Below are 20,586 nucleotides of genomic sequence, written 5' to 3'. Positions count from 1 at the left end.
TATCAAAGTCGGATACGTGATGGCACGCATTTCTCCTTCTTGCACGAGGCATCGCAACAACGTTTTACCAGGCAACGCAGGTCAACTGCTGTTTGTGTATGAGAAATCGGTTGGAAACTTTCCTCGTGTCAGCACGTTGTAGGTGTCGCCACCGGCGCCAACCTTGTGTGAATGCTCTGAAAAGCTAATCATTTGCATATCACAGCATCTTCTTCCTGTCGGTTAAATTTCACGGCTGTAGCACGTCATCTTCGTGGTGTAGCAATTTTAATGGCCAGTAGTTTATGAGAAGAAATAGGTAGGTGTGTGACATACGGCAGCTTAGGTCGTTGTGGAGGGCGCGCTCAGATTGCCTCAGTGGTAAGGCGACTGCTCGCGATAGGCGAGAAATCTCAGTTCGGGTACTGATCCTAGACAAATTTTCATACATCTCTTTAGATATTACACCTAAGCCTATTACAGTTAAGTTCAATTACAGTAATAGATTTCAGTATTTGAAACTGTAGTTCGTCATCAGATATGAATATAATATTGTTTAGTTCGAGATGGTACGCACCTAGTTCTGTTGGGACTTTTCTTCTGTATTTTCTTTTAGTGGACGGGTTTTGAGTTCCATACAAGCTGTGTATTGTATTGAATGGCTATCTGGGGTGGGGGAGAGTAGCGTCTCTTGATTCTAATATGTCAGTTAAGACTTCATGTGCTTGTGTGCTTAATAAAAATGTTTCATGTATCTTGTTGCACACTTCTCAACCTGCCGCTACGACTTCTAACTACCACCATCATACCACAATATTTAGTAATGTTTATGAAAATTCAGCTGCTGTCATTCTGCAATATTGATCTGAATGAACATCTTGTTTTTGAACCGAAACGCCATCCCCCCTTCCTCCCCTTCCCTCCCCCCTCCAGCCATCACGAGAAGAAAAAATTATCTTCGCCCCTGGCTGCGTGAAAATGAAACTGCTGAGCAAAATTCACTGGACATACTGGTAAAATGTGTGTACAAATACTCATGAAATATGTTAAATATGTGTGAACTGTATTTGACGTGTGTGTATGTGGGAGAAGTCATGGGCAGAAAGCTCATCCTTAACTCCTGGAACGAAATGAACCAAATTTGCTACACATATTACTTGCAGTTTGGAAAGAAATACTGTTGGGGTAAGAACCACCAACCTCCTATTGGGGTGGGGTGAATGTGATAACGTGGGGAGAGAAGAGGGGACGAGGGATGGAAAGATGGCAAGGTGGAAGCAAGAGATAGGTACATAGAAGAGGAAGAGGAGATGGGCAGAGATAGGGGAGGAGGAAATGGACAGAGAGGCGAGAGGAGTAGATGGACTGAGGAAGGAAAGAGCAGCAAATGGACAGAGACATGAGAGACATGAGGAGGAAGAGATAGACAGAGAGATTGGAGAAGAGGAGATGAACAGGCAGAAGGAAGACGACGTCGCCAGAGGTAGTGAAGAGGAGGAAATGGAAGGGGAGAGGGAAGAGGAGGAGATTGTCACAGAAAGGGAAGGGGAGGTGATACACATGGAGAGGGGGGAGACGAAGAGATGGAAAGAGAAAGTAGTGAGGAGCAGATGAACAGAGAGAGGGGGACGATGACATTTACGTACATCTACATCCATACTCTGCAAGCCACCTGACGGTGTGCGGAGGGTACCTTGAGTACCTCTATCGGTTATCCCTCCCATTCCAGTCACGTATTGTTCGTGGAAAGAAAGATTGTCGGTATGCCTCTGTGTGGGCTCTAATCTCTCTGATTTGACAGAGAGAAAGGCAGGAGTAGATGGAACTGGAGAGGGAGGGGGAGATAGACAGAGGGAAAACGAGCAGGGGGACAGAGGGGGGAGGAGCAGATTGACAGAGGTAGGGAGAGGAGGAGACAGAGAGGGAGTAAGGAGGAGGTGGGCACAGTGGTGTACAGGGAAAGGGGTGGAGGTGGACAGAGAGATGAGGATAGAGGAGATGGTTTAATAGATGACTAGAAGAATAAATACATACCCAGGGAACGTCGGGTACTGAGCTAGTATTGAATGTATGTAGTAGTGCTCCACGCCGAAGGCAATATTGAGATGTCGGACAGATTGCATTACATGTATGTTATGCAGAGATCCGTCAAAGTTCATACAGAAGAAAGCTCGGTAAGTACGAAATCCCTCTCTCCCTTTTCCTCTCTGTCTGTCTCTCTGTCGCACGTACACCCACAGACCATTTTACATGTTTACGTGTAATATCGGACAAAACTGAGATCATTATGAGCTGAGACCATTAGTTTGTTTTATTATTCCAACACCTCTTGATGACGCAACAAAGACTGTGTAGAGAGTTTATTTCTGTTCAGAATTAAGGTTTACTTAGGAAATTTTAAATCACACAAGCCAGAATAATATTTGTAGACGCCACTGCACCAGCTGAGGAACTAGTACCTTTATACCAGGACGGCGGGATTGTGTGTCCTTGTGTGCCCGTAAATCGTTTGGATTACATCACATGGAGGAGAAGGAGTATCGACCAGACGGCCGGCTTGTTATGGGTTCACAAGCTGCTCTTCAAGTCCATTAGTGCGGTCAGTAAGTTTGGCATCACAGTACATCACGTCATATCACATCACATCAGGACATTATGTTTACACGATATCTAATTCACCAAAGTTACATCCATTATCAGTGGACACAATTCAGACTTCATTTTTGTTTATTCATCGAGAGTTGTGTCACTCTATTCTTGCACTCTTAGCCAAAAGAAAGAAACAAGAGTGAAAACAATTTGTCACTCACTCCGTCTTTCAGAGTCTCTCTTGCAACTTATTGCAAAGCCAATGTGGCCGAGCGGTTCTAGGCGCTTCAGTTTGGAACCGCGCGACCGCTACGGTCGCAGGTTCGAATCCTGCCTCGGGCATGGGTGTGTGTGATGTCCTTAGGTTAGTTAGGTATAAGTAGTTCTAAGTTCTAGGGGACTGATGACCTCAGATGTTAAGTCCCATAGTGCTCAGAGCCATTTGAACCATTTTTGCAAAACCAATATAAACAAAATTTTCTCTTTTCTGATAGCATTATCATTAGCGATGAAGCATACGCGTATTTGAACAAGAATGAGGAAGGAAATCTGGCGTAGCATTGTTCAAGGACTCATTTCAACATTCACCTTAAGTGACGCGGGAGAACCAAGTAAACTATAATGCAGGACGACTGCACAGGGATTCTATCCCCACTAATCCAGAATACGAGTCCAGTGTCTTAACCATTGCGCTGCCTTAATCTAGCACTATGGAAAGAATCCTGACCAGGGAGAGAGAACGCACTTGTGTTTGTCGACATAGAAACTATGCGACTGTGCAGTGAGTCGAGGCTGAGTCTACAATTTCTGTCATTGTTTGGACTTGCTGAGTATAAGCGAAAATTTAATTTTCTCCTGTCAGTGTCGGGAACGTGTGATTTACAAACAATTCTTCTAACTGAATACACTAAATTTTAGATTCTAGCAAGTGAGGTGGCACTGTGGTTGAGACATAGGAACCGCATCCCGCCGAAAAAGGAGAATGTATCCGCTTTCAGCTATCCGGATTCAGGTTGATCTTAATTTTCCTTAATTACTTAAGGGAAATGCCTGTATAATTCCTTCGAAAATGACGCGACCAATCTCTTTTAACATATTTGTCCAATATGAGCATGTGTTCAAAAACTTAACCTCCTCGTCGATAGGACATTAAAACCTTGCGTTCCTTTCACCTTATATGACTAACTGTGTAGCAAATAGTAGGTGTGGTGTGTCATACTGACTGGACTGTCTTTACTTATTGCTCTTAGTACTTGAATTGTCCTGCCCTACCTTAAAAGCTCCCGACATTAGTTCCGTCTGCAGACACCGATAAAGATAAATCAGACGAATTAAATTAATTTCAAACTACTGTCGTAAGTTAATTACACTGAAGCGCCAAAGAAACTGGTATAGGCTGCGTATTCAAATACATCGAAATGTAAACAGGCAGAATACGGCGCTGCAGTCGGTACCGCCCATATAAGACAAGTGTCTGGCGCTGTTAGACCGGTTACTGCTCCTACAATGGCCGTTTATCAAGAGGTAAGTTAGTTTGAACGTGGTATTGTAGTCGCCACACGAGCGGTGGGAGATAGCATGTCCAAGGTAGCAATGAAGTGGGGATTTTCACGTACGACCATTTCACGAGTGTACCGTGAATATCAGGAATCCGGTAAAACATCGAACCTCTGACATCGCTGCTGCCGGAAAAAGATCCTGCAAGAACCGGACGAACGACTACTGAAGAGAATTGTTCAACGTCACAAAGTGCAACCCTTCCGCAAATTGCTGCTGATTACAATGATAGGCCACCAACAAGTGTTAGCGGGCGAACCATTCAACGAAACATATCGATATGGGCTTTCGGAGCCGAAGGCCCACTCGTGTACCCTTCATGACTGCATGACACAAAGCTTTGGACTGTTGATAACTGGAAACATGTTGCCTGGTCGGATGAGTCTTGACTAAGAGCAGATGGACGTATACGGGTATGGAGAGAACCTCATGAATCCATGGAACCTGAATGTCAGTAAAGGAGTGTTCAAGCTGATGAAGGCTCTGTAACGGTGTGGCGCGTGTGCAGTAGGAATGATATGGGACCCTTGATACGTCTAGATACGACTCTGACAAGTGACACGTACGTAAGCACCCTGTCTGATCACCTGCATCCATTCGTGTCCATTGTGCATTTCGACAGACTTGGGCAATTCCAGCAGGACAATGCGACACCCCACACGTCCAGAATTGCTACAGGGTGCTTCCTGGAACACTCTTCCTAGTTTAAACAAGCTTGCGGGGGCCATACACGATATTAGGCAGGTGTACCAGTTTCTTTGAGTCTTCAGTGCTTTTGGATTGCTTAAAAAGTGGAACTGAAGATGGTCTGTCTTTATTTACGAAAACTACATTTTGCAGGAAAATTACTGCTACTTTAAGACAACAAGCCGTGTCCTAATATTGTAGATGGGTTATCAACATCAATATTAAGATTCAGGAATTGAGGAAGGTTATTTAATTTTATTCCTTATTATTCCTGATAATTCCCTTGTGCTATTTCAGCCATTTGTTCTGGCGATCGTTGCATTCTTTCACGTTTTTGTTATTAGTATTTAAAATTTTGCAGCAGAATGCTCTTCCTACTGCCACAGTTAACCTAACGGATGAAACCTATTAAAAAATGAAAAAAAAACTTCGCAAAGGCAGAAAGTCGTTTGTGAGTCGTCTGAACTCTGTTGTGTGCTTTGTCGAATTTAACTGTTTGTGTACATTGTTTTATAGGGCGAAAACCGAGAGGCATTTGCCTCATTGATCTTCGCCAACTACTAAAAAACAACATTGGCATTCCGCACACCAGACCAATGGTCGTTTCTCCGTTGCGTTTGTTCCAAGATTTGTAAGTGAACGCAGTATCCGTTAAGCTAGACGAGAAGCTGCTATGTAAACCACTGCCCGCGATGAAAGTAGTAGTGCCACCTACTGAACTAAACTGGGGCGACCGGAACAACATCCCAATATCCACAGCGATAAAGAGCCCTTTGGCGCCCGACAGAAAGAAAGAAAGTATGAAAAATTTTAAATGGCAGGGAAATGTGAAGAAATTTAAAATACTGCATGTATATACGTCTTTTCACAAGGTTTTAATTTAGAAGGCCTTGGTCAGCTTAATTATCTTGATTATAAATTTACGTGTTTGACTTACCTTGTTTTTCATTACAAAAATCTCAACTGTTGATTGTAAAGATCTCCCTGGTTAAATTTCAGCAAAGTTCCTTGTGTTTTAAAATTTAATTCTGACGAATTTGTGATAATAAAATGTATTGTTATTGTAATATAGTAAAAGGAATATGGAAAATTCAGCAATCGTTGTTGAATTCCAAAGGAAGAATAAAATTTTTTATTGTCATTTAAAAATAAATTTTGGGTACCTTGGTTGTGTGTCTGTCCTTTTCCCCTAATCAGCCACTGCCAATAGGGTCTAGTCTCAATATCACCCCAGAAGGAAATGGAAAAATGGGGTGAGGTGTAGTTTTTCAATGAGAGATTTAATTTTTAAAGTAATCAGGGTATCTAACAAAAACGTAATTAGTGATATGGGTAAAAATTATACAATGTATTTCTTAGAACTTCCTTAGACACACAAGCAGTGAGAAATGGACAAATTAACCAGCGTGAGGTCTAGTTTTGCAATAAGTAAATAAACAATTGAAAAGAAAAGTAAAAACTTGTTCCTAAACTTTAAGAGTATCTGAGATTCTAATTTTGCTATCGTTTATGGCTACGAACATTATAACGTATTAATTATTTTAACTAGCTATTGTCCGTCCCGCCGGAGGTTCGAATCCTCCTTCGGGTATGGGTGTGTGTGTTGTCCTTAGCATAAGTTAGTTTAAGTAGTGTGTAAGTCTAGGGACCGATGACCTCAGCAGTTTGGTCCCTTAGAAATCCACACACATTAGAACAACTAGCTATTGTCTCCCACAACGCATACTACAACACATGAAAATCAGCTTCTCATACAGCAAAATAGGTCTGCCAAGAACGTAATAGAAACTTGATTCACGACATAGGGAGAAACAGTAACAGATGATTCCTTGTGTATTGTAAGTTTGATATTTTCTTAATTTCATGTGTGTTGAGTAGCAGAGGTAAGTTAATGGATAACTCCATACACACACAGGGGTAACGTATTAAGATTGCTAATTGATCGTATTAGGGAACGGCTGTAAAATTTTGCAATAAAACTTTCAGGAACATAAAAAAATTTACAAAAGAAGCTATAGCTTTTTCTATGAGAATTAATTTATTACAAAAAAATAAATAATGAATGAAATACGAAAGTTCAGTTCTGTGAGCTGCTACGTGATCTTGAAGACTTCAGTCCAGTGTTAAGGAAAGAATTGAACATATCGTTTTCATACTGCAAGTGATCACTCGCACTTGTTCCCACGTTCATTCACGGTGAACATACATCTGAAATGGGCCGTGTCGCATTCCTACAGTACACTATAACTTCCCGGTCACAAAAAACCGCTAGAATGATAAGAGACATTACCTACTTTGTTTTAGTTCCTTTCTCTTACGGGATCTCACGTTGCCCTTCTGAATTGTTGTCTTCACTTAGTGTTTGGCTCCGGATGGACTTGTATTACACAAACAGAATTGACTTCTGGTTTTCCCGCCGCACCTAAAGTCTCATCCCTGCAGTGCCTCTGTAACTGTCCCATTCGTTCCACAGACATGTCTTAGAGTTTTTGATCCTTTATTTCTGCCATATTTGCCGTAGTCCTGTATCGTTGTGTCTGACGCGTCGCTCAGTCACCCGATCTGAATATCATACAAATTGGAACAGCTGGGGTCGGCTGCGGTGGCCAAGCGGTTCTAGGCACTTCAGTCCGGAACCGCGCGACTGCTACGGTCGCAGGTTCGAATCCTGCCTCGAGCATGGATGTGCTTGATGTCCTCAGGTTAGTTAAGTTTACGTAGTTCTAAGTTCTAGGGTACTGATGACCTCAGATGTTAAGTCATATAGTGCTCAGAGCCATTTGAACCATTTGGAACAGCTGGTGGAATGAATTAATCAGCGTCCCTTCAATCTGGTAGCTCCACGGAATCTAACCATCAACGAACGGCTCAGCTGGATATGGTATACGTGAAGAAATTTGAGGATTCTCTTATTCGCTGAATCGAATACATTATCAGTGCTAGATGGTGTTACATGCAACGAGGGGTGTTCATAAGTAATGCTACACATTTCTTTTCTGAAAGCAGGTTCATTGTATTTATGATTGTAGTATACCATATGATTCCCCACTCTTCTGGCTACAAATCCCCACTTCCAATACAATCTACATCCAATGTGACGGCCTTATGCCGCCTTACTGAGAGGGCCTGTATGCCAGCATGGTGCCACTCTACTGCTCGACGTCGAAGCGAACGTCTTTCTGAATCAATAAACTCCCCATCGTCCACGTATTGCTTTCCACAGAGTACATCCTTCATTGGGCCAGACAGATGGATGTCCGAGGGGGCGAGATCCGGGCTGTAAGATGAGGAAGATTTGCAATCATCACTGATGCCTCGCTCAACGACTCACCGTGCTTTTGTTCACTGCGAGCTCTCCGTAGACATTCTGCAAGTGCGATGCACTGGTTTTCCGCCAAAAGAAACTCAACGGCAGCTCTCTGCTTGGAACTCATCTCCGTTACAAACACCGTATAGCGCCGCCATGTATCGGAACTTTGTGAAACTATATGGGCTAAAGCGAGAATATTGCACGATATCCCATAGAAAATGCCGCATTCTTTCAACCTAAACTGGCCGAGAAAGAAAATTCCTTGAATGACTTTTTGAACGACCCTCGCATTAGCGTGATGGCTATCGAGGTGACATTTGTCCGGTGTGTTGCTACCTTCCTTGGCCTCAACATTAATATATTTACCTTCTTCGTTTCGATCTTCGAACGGACACCAGAGATGAATCGTATAGCGTTTCAGAAGAGGAAGTGAAAGTCGAGAGACGCGCAGACGCAGTCTCGGCAGGCGGAATGCCTTTGTATTGATCGTCCGCGTGGCATGCCATGTCTATCGCGGTTTCTGACTCGCACACCGACTTCTTGGCACGGAACATGATTTATAAACCTACAAAATAGTTTTTATAACTTTAGTCACCTTTTACTAAAATCTCTTAGTACAACACATTTGAGCAACATGCTGCTATCGTCAGGTGCATTACAGATACATATGTTTGTGACGGTATAGTAGAATCTTTCCTCACTTGCTATGCTACACTTAGATGCTTTATAATGTTGCTCCATTCGAGGGCTAATGTGAGCTATAAAGTATTACTAGCGGACAAATTAGTAACACATTCTGAGGGTTCAGAGAGGACGAGGGGTAAAAGGTGGGTATGCTGGTGTTTAGTGTCTCTTCGGAAGCAAGCAAGGTCATTGTAGCAATTACATGTACTCAGTTAAAGAAGTATGTGGGAAGTAATTGCATTCAGTCCCACCAAAGTAAAGTTTTATGTTAACCACAGAAAATTAAAGCGACGAGAAGGGAGGGAAGTGACTGCAGTTGCTCCATAATTAGGATTCAGTGTTTTAATCAGCGAGGCACCTCCCTCTGTAACGCTCGGAAGTAGTTGGAGTTTCACGTCTCGTCCACACACACACACACACACACACACACACACACACACACACACACACACACACACACATACACACAAATACATACAGGGTGTTTCAAAAATGACCGGTGTATTTGTAACGGCAATAAAAACTAAACGAGCAGCGATAGAAATACACCGTTTGTTGCAATATGCTTGGGACAACAGTACATTTTCAGGCGGACAAACTTTCGAAATTACAGTAGTTACAATTTTCAACAACAGATGGCGCTGCAAGTGATGTGAAAGATATAGAAGACAACGTAGTCTGTGGGTGCGCCATTCTGTATGTCGTCTTTCTGCTGTAAGCGTGTGCTGTTCACAACGTGCAAGTGTGCTGTAGACAACATGGTTCATTCCTTAGAACAGAGGATTTTTCTGGTGTTGGAATTCCACCGCCTAGAACACAGTGTTGTTGCAACAAGACGAAGTTTTCAACGGAGGTTTAATGTAACCAAAGGACCGAAAAGCGATACAATAAAGGATCTGTTTGAAAAATTTCAACGGACTGGGAACGTGACGGATGAACGTGCTGGAAAGGTAGGGCGACTGCGTGCGGCATCCACAGAGGGCAACGCACAGCTAGTGCAGCAGGTGATCCAACAGCGGCCTCGGATTTCCGTTCGCTGTGTTGCAGCTGCGGTCCAAATGACGCCAACGTCCACGTATCGTCTCATGCGCCAGAGTTTACACCTCTATCCATACAAAATTCAAACACGGCAACACCTCAGCGCCGCTACCATTGCTGCACGAGAGACATTCACTGACGATATAGTGCACAGGATTGATGACGGCGATATGCATGTGAGCAGCATTTGGTTTACTGACGAAGCTTATTTTTACCTGGACGGCTTCGTCAATAAACAGAACTGGCGCATATGGGGAACCGAAAAGCCCCATGTTGCAGTCCTATCGTCCCTGCATCCTCAAAAAGTACTGGTCTGGGCCGCCATTTCTTCCAAAGGAATCATTGGCCCATTTTTCAGATCCGAAACGATTACTGCATCACGCTATCTGGACATTCTTCGTGGCTTTGTGGCGGTACAAACTGCCTTAGACGACACTGCGAACACCTCGTGGTTTATGCAAGATGGTGCCCGGCCACATCGCACGGCCGACGTCTTTAATTTCCTGAATGAATATTTCGATGATCGTGTGATTGCTTTGGGCTATCCGAGACATACAGGAGGCGGCGTAGATTGGCCTCCCTATTCGCCAGACATGAACCCCTGTGACTTCTTTCTGTGGGGACACTTGAAAGACCAGGTGTACCACCAGAATCCAGAAACAATTGAACAGCTGAAGCAGTACATCTCATCTGCATGTGAAGCCATTCCGCCAGACACGTTGTCAGAGGTTTCGGGTAATTTCATTCAGAGACTACGCCATATTATTGCTACGCATGGTGGATATGTGGAAAATATCGTACTATAGAGGTTCCCAGACAGCAGCGCCATCTGTTGTTGAAAATTGTAACTACTGTAATTTCGAAAGTTTGTCCGCCTGAAAATGTACTGTTGTCCCAAGCATATTGCAACAAACGGTGTACTTCTATCGCTGCTCGTTTAGTTTTTATTGCCGTTTCAAATATACCGGTCATTTTTGAAACACCCTGTACATGCAAGTCAGCTTAGTCCACTAAGCGTTCGGGATGGGATTGGTCCTGGATCTGTAAAACGAATGATGGAATTTGCCCTAAATGCTTGAGGGAAATGGAAATCATAATGTCCGGAAAACGGCTCAAATACTTTCTTTCAGAGGCCGGCCGCGGTGGTCTCGCGGTTCTAGGCGCTCAGTCAGGAGCTGCGCGACTGCTACGGTCGCAGGTTCGAATCCTGCCTCGGGCATGGATGTGTGTGATGTCCTTAGGTTAGTTAGGTTTAAGTAGTTCTAAGTTCTAGGGGACTGATGACCACTGAGGTTAAGTCCCATAGTGCTCAGAGCCATTTGAACTTTCTTTCAGAGCAAGAGCCCAGAGTCGTCACAACAGCGAAAAGATCTCTGGTCAAGGGGTGTGAGAGAAAGCTTTTGCTTGTGGCGGCACGCTTCTCAACTGTCGCTCTGTTTATGATGTGGTAGTAGTGTGGCCAGTAAAGGCTGATCACCTGATGCAAAATGGTTCAAATGGCTCTGAGCACTATGGGACTCAACATCTGAGGTCATCAGTCCCCTAGAACTTAGAACTACTTAAACCTAACTAACCTAAGGACATCACACACATCCATGCCCGAGGCAGGATTCGAACCTGCGACCGTAGCAGTTGCGCGGTTCCAGACTGAAGCGCCTAGAAACGCTCGGCCACTCTGGCCTGCAGATGGACTTAAATTTTTCTGTAATAAGGAGTCATTTTTTCCAGATGTATATTAAAGGGTTACATTCAGTGATAGTGTGCAGTGTTCGCCATGTGGGCGACTTATGAGTTTGTCTATATTGGAAATCACACCTAAACTCAGGTTACAACTTCGTATACATTCCGGAATTACTTGTGAATTCAGGTGTGCTAATCGACTTAATACTGCCGACCTTAAAGCTTCATACATGCCCCTGAATGACTAAAAAACGACGTTGTGTCATATTATTGTTTAATATATAATGTATATACTGAATGGAGTATTGCTGTGTTATTTACAGTTAGTTTTTAATTTTTTCACATTAATTATGTGCAAAGACTATACTAGCATTTGACACGAACGGTTACCTAACTGTTCAAATGTTCAAGTGTGTGTGAGTTCTTATGGGACTTAACTACTAAGGTCATCAGTCCCTAAGCCTACACACTACTTACCCTAAATTATCCTAAGGACAAACACACACACCGATGTCCGAGGGAGGATTCGAACCTCTGCCGGGGCCAGCCGCACAGTCCATGACTGCAGCGCCTTACCTAACTAGCGTTGTAGTCATTAACAAAATTACAAATAAATTGGATTGAATGTTTCGAAAGTAACGGGAATTGGGCACACAACAAGTAATATCACATACTTTGCACGTAGTTAATAGACTGACGTATTGCACAAAACAATGGTCTGTAGTCCCTCCAAAGACATTCTGTCACCTCGTGAAAGTGTCCCCAACAGAGTTGAAGCCGCCATAAAGTCGAAGGGTAGACGCACCCCATATTAATGTCCGCGTATTTTTGATTAGATAGTGTACATGGGAAGAATAATTTGTATAAGCGTAAGATTCCATTTTTGCACATGGATCAGCATTCAGCTGTAAGGACCCATTCAAGTGCATTTTCTTAAGGGCGGTCTTTTCCCAATTTTAACCACATCTGCAATTCCCGTAACATCAAGGAAGTAAGTTCTATGCGCTAGACCGAGAGACCTGGGGCCGTGGTTAAGTCACCGGACATACATTCGGGAAGACGTTTTGATCTCGCTCCGCCCATCTAGATATAGGTTTTACCTAAACAGATTAAGGCAGATACGTGAATGATTACTGTAGAAAGGCCACGATCGATTTCCTCCCGTACGATTGACCAATTCGAACTTCTTTCCGGCCGTAATTGTGGCGTCATCCGTACATTGTCAAACTCGAATTTTCTTTTCTTCTTTCTGGCTGCTAACGTAGAAAACAGTGATAACTATGGTAACATTGGTATTAATAATGTCAAACGAGTTAGTAGTTTGTACAAACATTTTTTGGATTTGATAGCAGAACAGGACCTTCCGCATTAATTCATGTGCGACGTAGTGTTACGGAAGCTGCATTCAACTCATGTGCCTTTGCTTGAGTTCCCGGTTTTGTTCTAATAGTTGCTGATTTACTATATTTACTTTCCCGTTATTCAGAGAAGATAATTTGTAAGACCAGAATCTCTTAAAAACGTTTTCGTTAAATACGTTCGCCTCAGATAAATAAAGAATCATGTATTTGCTAGCCATTTTTTTCAGCTTAACGTTACGGGGGTGGACTATATTGCTTAGCATAACAGAACTTTGAATCACTGAATCTACGTGTTTGTTGTGGGTGTCAGTCTTTTCAGGTCAAAAGGTGCTACATATAGGACAATATAATTCGCCAGGAAAATAAAAGACGATGAACACCATCACTGGAAAAACCACTGTATTTAATAGGTCATAATGAGACTGTTGGAAAAGTCCTAAAATAGAACTGCACAAATAAAAAACTGTGTAAATATAAGCCCAATGGGCAAATTATTACTCAGTCCTCAAAGGAGCACACCGTGGCATTGGAAGGTTGTAGATGTTTCAGAACTAGTACCAGTCACTCATGTGACCCTTCACCGGTGACGTTAGTCATGGCAATGATGTGGTTGTATGGAATCAATGTAGTAGGATGTCGTGTGGCAAGGGCCTCCCGTCGGGTACACTGTTCGCCTGGTGCAAGTCTTTCGAGTTGATGGGGATGAAATGATGATGATAAGGACAACACAACACCCAGTCCCTGAACGGGAATCGAACGTGGGCCGTCAGGTGCGACTTTCCGTCGCACTGACCACTCAGCTACCAGGGGGACAATGATGTGGTGTGAATGTGTCAGTTGGTTGCAGCGAATCAGTGTTGTGGGATAGTCGACGTGGAGACGTCATAGAATCAAAGAATGGAACTATCGTAATTGAACGTGTTCATGGCCACACCGCGATAGAAGTTACCTGGTTTGCTGGTATATCAACAGAGATAGACCAACTGGTCTGCTGGGGCCGCTGTACCAGTCGCAGCCAAAGAGAACTACAGGTAATAGGTAGCAGGAGGCGGGTACCTCGCGTAAGGTAATTGTTCACAGAGCCTCATAAAGCTCCACTTCTTCAAAGCACCAAGCAAAATACACTTCTGGACATTAAAATTGCTACACCAAGAAGATGACATCCTACAGACGCGAAGTTTAGCCGACAGGAAGAAGATGCTGTGATATGAAAATAATTAACTTTCAGGAGCATACACACAAGGTTGGCGCCGGTGGCGACACCTACAATGTGCTGACATGAGGAACGTTTCCAACCGATTTCTCGTACACAAACAGCAGTTGACCGGCGTTGCCTGGTGAAGCGTTGTTGTGATGCCTCGTGTAAGGAGGAGAAATGCGTACCATCACGTATCCGACTTTGATAATGGTCGGATTGTAGCCTATTGCGATTGCGGTTTATCGTGTCGCGACATTGCTGCTCGCGTTGGTCAAGATCCAATGACTGTTAGCAGAATATGGAATCCGTGTGTTCAGGACGGTAATACGGAACGCCTCGTATCACTAGCAATCGAGATGACAGGCATGTTATCCGCATGGCTGTAACGGATCTTGCAGCCACGTCTTGATCCCTGAGTCAACAGATGGGGACGTTTGCAAGACAACAACCATCTGCACGAACAGTTCGACGACGTTTGCAGCAGCATGGAGTATCAGCTCGGAGACCATCGCCGCGGTTACCCTTGACGCTGCGTCACAGACAGGAGCGCCTGCTATGGTGCACTCAACGACGAACCTGGGTGCACGAATGGCAAAACGACATTTTTTCAGATGAATCCAGGTTCTGACTGCAGCTTCATGATGGTCGGATCCGTGTTTGGCGACATCGTGGTGAACGCACATTGGAAGCGTGTATTCGTCATCGCCATACTGGCATATCACCCGGCGTGATGGTACGGGGTGCCATTGGTTACACGTCTCGGTCACCTCTTGTTCGCATTGACGGCACTTTTAACAGTGGACGTTACATTTCAGATGTGTTACGACCCGTGGCTCTACCCTTCATTCGATCCCTACGAAACCCTACATTTAGCAGGATAATGCACGACTGCATTTTGGAGGTCCTGTACGGGCCTTTCTGGATACAGAAAATGTTCGACTGCTGCCCTGGCCAGCACATTCTTCAGATCTCTCACCAATTGAAAACGTCTGGTCAATGGTGGCCGAGCAACTGGCTCGTCACAGTACGCCAGTCACTACTCTTGATGAGTCGTGTGAAGTTAGCACCCCTTTTTCGAGAAATATACATTTTTTTCACAGTTCTTGATAGATGTAGCGTAGTTCTAGAGTTCTTTGTACAAAATTTCAAAAGTTCTGCAGAATTTAGCGACGAAAACAACAATACTCGAAAAAATTTTCGTATCGAAAATGTTCTTTGGCAGTTTCCGCAAAATGTAAATAAGTACAAGAGTTCTGAGCACAGTTCTGAACAGAGCTCCAAGAGTTCTTTCGAAAATCCAAGTAACATTTTTTTGAACAGATAACAGTTTACGAGATAATTGCATTTCAATGAGAAAATCTTTTCACTTACTGTGAAGTTGGCACCCTTTTTTTCTGAAATATATATTTTTTTCAGAGTTCTTGATATATATGGCATAGTTCTAGAGTTCTTTATACAAAATTTCAGTAGTTCTGCAGAATTTAGCGAAGAAAACAACTATATTCGAAAAATTTTTCGTATCGAAAACATTTTTTGTCAATTTTCGCAAAAATTAAACTTGTACAACAGTTCTGAGGACAGTTCTGAACAGAACCTCAAGAGCTCTATCGAAAATCCCAACAACATTTTTCTACGGCGATAATGGTTTGAGATAAATTGATTTAATATGGGACACACTTTCTTTACGGAAAATAGAAATATATTCGTACAACAGTTCTGATGACAGTTCTGGACAGAACCCCAATAGTTCTATCGAATATCCTAATTACAATTTTTTGTGCAGCTAACATGTTACGAGATAATTGCAATTTAAGGAAGGAATCTCTTCACTTACTGTGAAGCTGGAATCCTTTTCTTCAGAAAGATATATTTTTTCAGAGTTCTTGATAGAAATGTCATAGTTCTAGAGTTATTTGTACAAAATTGGAATAGTCCTGCAGAATTTAGCGAGAAAAACAACAATACTCGAAAAATTTTTCTTATCGAATACATTCTTTGTCAATTTTCGCAAAAAGTAAATTCGTACAACAGTTCTTGAGTAGAACACCAAGAGCTCTATCGAAAATCCTAATAATATCTTTTTGTTGCGATGGTACTTTATACGGTAACTGCTTTGATGTTAGACCCACTTTCTCCACAGAAAAAGTAAATTCGTTCAACAGTTTTGATGAACAGTTCTGGTTAACACCTCAAGACTTCTATCGATAATCATAATAACATTTTTTGTGGTTATAATAGTTTGTATGGTAATTGATTAATTGTGGGGCACTCTTACTAAAAAAACAATTATGTCTGTTCGTATGCTCTGATGCCAGCTCTGGATAGCATTGTAAGAGTTCTATAGAAAATACTAGTAACATATTCTGTGCAGGTAATTGTTTACGTAGTAACTGCCTTTATTAAGGAATGCTTATGAGAATTTCCCGTGAAGTTTGAACCCCTTTTACGATAAATATAAATTTTTTTCACAGTTCTTGATTTATATGCAATAGTTCTAGATTTCCCTGCTCAAAACACGAATAGTTCTACAGAATTTCGGGAAGAAAACATTAACTCGGCAAAATTTTGGTATGGTAAAAAATTATTTGTCAGTTTGGAAAAAATAAATTTGTATAACAGTTCTGTTGGCAGTTCTGGATAGCACCGGAAGAGTTGCATTGAAAATGATAAGAACATTTTTGTGGCGATAATAGTTTATACAATAATTGTTTTAATCTGATACTCACTTTATCTAATATAGCAAAATTCGTAGAATAGTTCTGATGACAGTTCTGAATATCACCCACAGAGTTCTACCAAAAACTATAATAACATTATTTGTGACGATGACATTATATGAGATAATTAATGTGGGACTCACTTTTGTCATGTAAAAGTAATAAATTCGTACAAAAGATCTGATGGCATTTCTTAATACGACCCTAAGAGTTCTAGAGACAACTGTAATAACATTTTTTGTGGGGATAACAGTTAATGAGATAATAGCATTTTCGAGAGCCCCACTTGGTCTACATTATAATAAATTGGCACAACCCTTTTGCTGACAGTCCTGGATAGCACCGAAAGAGTTCTTTTAAAAACCCTCATAACATTTTTATGGTGCCAGTAGATTATGAAATAGATTGTGTGTTCACTCTGCAGTGGGTGTGCGCCGATGTGAAATTTACTGGCAGATAAAAACTGTGTGCCGGACCGGGTCTCTAACCCTAGGCTGTGACGAAAGAATATCGTCACAATATCCTTTCGTCCAGGAGTGCTTCTTCTGCAATTTTCGTAGGACAACTTCTACGAAATTGGGAACGCAGGAGTTAAAGTACTGCTGGAAGTACAGCTATGAGTACGATCGTAAATTCTCACTTTTATTTTGGAAAACCGAAAATCGAAAACCCGGATGTATATTCTACTAAATTCAAAAAGTCTAAATGTTCAGCACTATACAAATGCCAGTACACCTTCTTAAGACTGACTGTAGTAACTGTAGGTGGAAGCGTGGGATGTGCACGCTTAGATGATTCAAGGAGAGAAGGCTCGTCAGTGCAAAACAAACAGATGGCTGAGAGAGCAGATACATTCATACGCGCCACTAACCAGATGGTGTCACACCTGTCGAGAATCGCACCAGAGGTACAATGAGCTGTGGTGGAGTGCTGTTGGCGTGGTTACTATGCAACTTACTTGATGGGCATAAATACACCGTTATATTAATGTACAATACTTGAGAAACAATGTCATTCACACACTCCGAGTTCCTTATCACTCAGTACTAGACTAAATTACCGGCCTAGTGATAAGCAGCCTATGTACCTCACCGACTACACATCTTCGTGTTATAAGAAAAAAAGAGAAAAATACCAAGGGACACAAAATATGAATCCGGATAAACCGGAAATCCGGATTACTGAGGACCAAATAAACGAGGTTCTTATTTACAAATTTCGAACTTCTTATTAACTTTAATACTGTATCCCCTCAACATTATAACACCTCTATCAGTCATGTATTGAATTAGGATTTAAACATACTACTTAGTTCGTTTGTACGATATATTCAGTAAATATACTTACATTTCTATACACTGTAAAGACTTTTAACTCTCGCTGTAGTGTAACTCATCAAACTTCCACACTTCCTTTCTAACTAGAACAAATGTTTGCAACAATATTAACGACAGCAATTTCAAATTTATTCGTTACACACAGCACATGTTTTTATGTATCCTAGCGGCTGATGATGTTGCCACATAACTGTCATCCATGAGGGTCCTGGGCATATTTTTAGCTGTTAGTGGGTCCTGGATGTCATGAGAGCCCAAAACAATTACTTTTTTACGTAATAAAATTCATCTGGTTCTTCCTGATTCTAAAAGTGTACACTTCATGTGTGCCTTTCATTGTTGTATGATTCAGTATCGACGCTAATGCTCTCTTGATGAGATATGAGCCGATTGCTCGTTTTTATCCTCTGTGCCCTTTCATATTTCATTTCAGCGATTAATTTATTTGTTTATCACCGTAGTAAGTAGTACAAAGCTAATCCAGATTGTAAACTGCACTTAAATTCTGTTTGAACTGTTTAATAGTCAGTGTCCGCTGTCTGAACGTCAAATTTCAGATCAATACACTGCGCGTGGTTGCGTTATTTTATAGAAATTTTATTATTGCAAGTGGGAAGTACTAGATAGTGTTGAAGAAATCCAAAGCATATTGTTCGAAGAGCATAATATTATTCGAAATTTACCTGTACCAATAGGTGCAGCCAAAGCAGCATTTGTGATGCTGTAATTACCTCACAGATAACGATATTTGTCTATTGTAGTTTTGTATTCCAATCAGAATTTTGAGAGCATCAGAGCCTCATTTCAACGTGAGAGAGGGGTAAAATCAATAGATGATATTGAACTGAAAGCCTTCATGAGTCTCTTGTTTTTAATTGTTGTTAAACAAAAGTAACAGATAAAGCCTGGAAGATCTGTGTGGAACTGATGGTGATGGCATTGAAAAATTTCACCTCGCAAATGAACATAAAACGTTTCATATTTATTCTGGAGAGCCTTAGATTTTACAGTCGCGCTATTCGTGATGAAAGGAGACAATTAGACAACCTAACAGCTATTCGGGAAATATTTACTGTGTTTGTACGCAACTACCACAAATCTTACACCCTTGGAGAAAATGTTACAGTAGACAAGAAGCTGGAAGGATTCTGTGGAAGGTACAGTTTTCGCCAATATGTATCAATCAAAACAAACGAGTATGGATTCTTAAGTGTGGATTCTTAAGTATTTTACCTGTACAATTTGGAAATATACGCTGTGTTGCAACCAGAAGGATTTACCAACTGAGCAATAAACATTTTGATGTTGTTCTGTGACTGTATAAACCTATATATCAGTCAGGTCGAAATGTGAAAGCGGACAACTGGTTTACTAGTACTGGAATGATAATAGAGCTATGAAGGGAGAATTTTTCTTTTGTTGGCATGATGAAGAAAAACAAGCGTGGAGATTTCTCTAGAGTTAGCTATCAGTAAAAGAAGGGATGCCCACATTTCCTTTTTTGGCTTCCACAAGACTGAACTCTAGTTTCCTCCGTACCTAAAAAGGGGACGTGTGTGATCCAGGCATCACGTTTGCATGAAGATAATTCGATAGATGCTGACATTGTAGATAAACGGGACCCATCCACTGTAAATTTTAAAATAGCGTTAAGCGTGGTATTTTCACAGCGGATAAGCCGAATGCTTTGCACAACGCTGCAAGAAATGTGCGCCGCTGGTCAATGGTTGTATTTTTGTAATGATCAGTACCGTTGGAATCTATGCACAAGTGATTTATTGTGGCAACAGTAAGAATTGTATCAGAAGGAAAGGGTTCATGAATCAGCTATATTATACAATGTTGTTTTCTTCGCTAAATTCTGTATAACTATTGAAATTTTGTACAGAGAACTCTATAACTATGACTTATCTATCAAGAACTCTGAAAAAAATATATATTTCTGAAAAAAAGGGTGCCAGCTTCACAGTAGGAGCTCTTATGGGGTTCTTAATTAAGTTGCAATTACCTCTTAAACTATTACCTGCACTAAAAAATTCTACTAGGAATTTCGATAGAACTCTTCACGTGGTGTCCAGAACTGTCATCAGAACTGTTGTACGAATATATTTATATTTTCTGTAGAGAAAGTGTGTCCTACATTAAATCAATTTATCACAAACTATTATCGCCATAGAAAAATGTTATTAGGATTTTCGATAGAGCTCTTGGGGTTCTGCTCAGAACTGTCCACAGAACTGTTGTACAAGTTTAATTTTTGCGAAAATTGACAAAAAATGTTTTCGATAGAAACATTTTTTCGAGTATTGTTGTTTTCTTCGCTAAATTCTGCAGAACTATTGAAATTTTGTACAAAGAACTCTAGAACTATGGCATATCTATCAAGAAATCTGAAAAAGTATACATTTGTGAAAAAAAGGGTGCCAACTTCACAGTAAGTGAAAAGATT

The sequence above is a fragment of the Schistocerca piceifrons genome, chromosome X (genome assembly GCF_021461385.2).
Source record: "Schistocerca piceifrons isolate TAMUIC-IGC-003096 chromosome X, iqSchPice1.1, whole genome shotgun sequence".
Lineage (NCBI taxonomy): Eukaryota > Metazoa > Arthropoda > Insecta > Orthoptera > Acrididae > Schistocerca > Schistocerca piceifrons.
Note: the sequence above shows the minus strand (reverse complement) of the source record.